The following is a 2,480-nucleotide window of genomic DNA, read 5'->3' on the forward strand; positions in this document are numbered from 1 at the left end:
TTCTTACTGTTGTTATACTTAGATGCAACAAATGCTGATCTAGTAGGAGGCGCATCTCAAGCGTTTTCGACAAATCGAAGTTCAAAGTTATACGAGCCTGTACCATATAAGAGCAACAGCTGCCAAAGGGAGGGGTCTTGCCCAAATCAAAAGAACCATTCCGACATTTGCGTTAAGTGTTTTAGGTTGATTGGGTGGCTAATTTGCGGGGGCGGGGGAGGGGGGGGGGAGGGGACCAAACAGCGAGGCGTCAGTGCCATTGGATTAGGAAAGGATGGGGAAGGAAGTCGGCCGAGCTCTTTCAAAGGTACCATTCCAGCATTTGCCTGAAGCGATTTAGGGAAATAACGGAAAACCCAATTCAGGATGACTAGACACGGGTTTGAACCCTCGTCCTCCCGAATGCAAGTCCAATGTGTTAAGTACTGCGTCACCTCACTCAGTAAGTGATTTAGAATAATAACAGGAAACCTAGACCTGAATGAGAGTCCATTGTGCTAACCATTGCGCCACCTCTGCTAGTCGTAAAGTAGCGGCACTAATACCATCGGTCAAAATTTTCTTGAAAGGATTGCAGAATGTTTCTAAGTTGTTGCAGGTCGAGAGGGAAACGTTACCTCGTAAAGTCCGCATAACTCTTCTCTCCATGACACAGCATCAGTTGACATGTCTGAGATTCATACCTCTGCTGAAATATGCACGGATTGAGTCAAAAACTATTTCTGAAGGGACGTTCTTTTGAAATCTTAATGGTGAATGCTTCTCGGTAACAAATAAAATGTGCTTGTCAAAGTGACATTCACGAAATACGCTCGGTGCAAGTTTATGCTATTATTTTCATACGTTTACGACAGATACTATACGAAATGCTGTCGGCTTACCAATGGGGACGAAGAATTATCAGTGTAATGACTCCACTGCTGTTCCCTTTTATAACGTGTATGAATGTATCAACAAGCAAATACTCATTTCATCTCTAGTCCTTATTATACCTCGATTGCACCTCGTCACGAAAGTACCGGGTGATCAAAAAGTCAGTATAAATTTGAAAACTTAATAAACCACGGAATAATGTACATAGAGAGGTAAAAATTGACACACATGCTTAGAATGACATGGGGTTTTATTAGAAACAAAAAAAAAAAAAAAAAAACGCGTGAAAGATCTCTTGCGTGCGTCGTTTGGTGATAATCGTGTGCTCAGCCGCCACTTTCGTCATGCTTGGCCTCCCAGGTCCCCAGACCTCAGTCCTTGCGATTATTGGTTTTGGGGTTACCTGAAGTCGCAAGTGTATCGTGATCGACCGACATCTCTAGGGATGCTGAAAGACAACATCCGACGCCAATGCGTCACCATAACTCCGGACATTCTTTACAGTGTTGTTCACAACATTATTCCTCGACTACATCTATTGTTGAGGAATGATGGTGGACATATTGAGCGTTTCCTGTGAAGAACATCATCTTTGCTTTGTCTTACTTTGTTATGCCAATTATTGCTATTCTGATCAGATGAAGCGCCATATGTCGGACATTTTTTGAACTTTTGTCTTTTTTTGATTCTAATAAAACCCCATGTTATTCCAAGCACGTGTGTCAATTTGTACCTCTCTATCTACATTATTCCGTGATTTATTCAGTTTTCAAATTTATACTGACTTTTTGATCACCCGGTATTACTGTGACTTTAATTGTTCTTACTTTTTGTTTCTTGTCGGCTGTGTCGACTTAGAGCCACGTGCCAATTCTAAATCCGTATTCGTTGTTCCTCTCTTCTCTTCCAATACTCTTTCAGCTGTTCAATGTGTTGATTTCTCCTGTTCTCTGACATTAGACCAGGTTTTTTTTTCGCTCTCCTCCGTTGCAATCCCTTCATATTGGACACTTTTCCCCGAACAGTTTTCTTCAGATTTTATATATCTTTTCAAAATAATTTTTTGTTTTGTGAACTCAATTTCTTTCAACTTTTTATACCATAAATGTCCAAAAATACCGGTCTTCTTTTCCTCTTTACGTCTGATATGTTTTCGATGTTTCGATACTTTGTAATTTCGAATCTTGGGTAGGTTTTCGTGGGCGTAATATTTTCCTAATGATTCGTTTTCTGATATTTACAGTTTGTTCTGATTGTAGTTCAAGGCTGGACATTGGTTTGCAGATACACATTTTGAGTTCACTAATGTATTGTAACTCCTTATTTTTGCATTTTTAGAAAGGTAAAAAATGGAAGTGAGCGTATGGCATCATTGGCCGGGAGGCTCCATCCGGGGAAGTTCGGCCGCCAAGTGCAAGTCTTATTTCAGTCGACACCACATTGGGCGATTTGCGCGCCGGTCATGAGGATGAAATGATAATGAGGACAACATAACACCAAGTCCACGAGCGGAGATAAATCTCCAACCCGGCCGAAAATTGAAGCAGGGCCCGCTGCAGCGGAGGCAAGCACGTTACCACCCAGCTAAGCAGGCGAACTTTAGAAAG

This window comes from Schistocerca piceifrons, chromosome X (assembly GCF_021461385.2).
Source record: "Schistocerca piceifrons isolate TAMUIC-IGC-003096 chromosome X, iqSchPice1.1, whole genome shotgun sequence".
NCBI lineage: Eukaryota > Metazoa > Arthropoda > Insecta > Orthoptera > Acrididae > Schistocerca > Schistocerca piceifrons.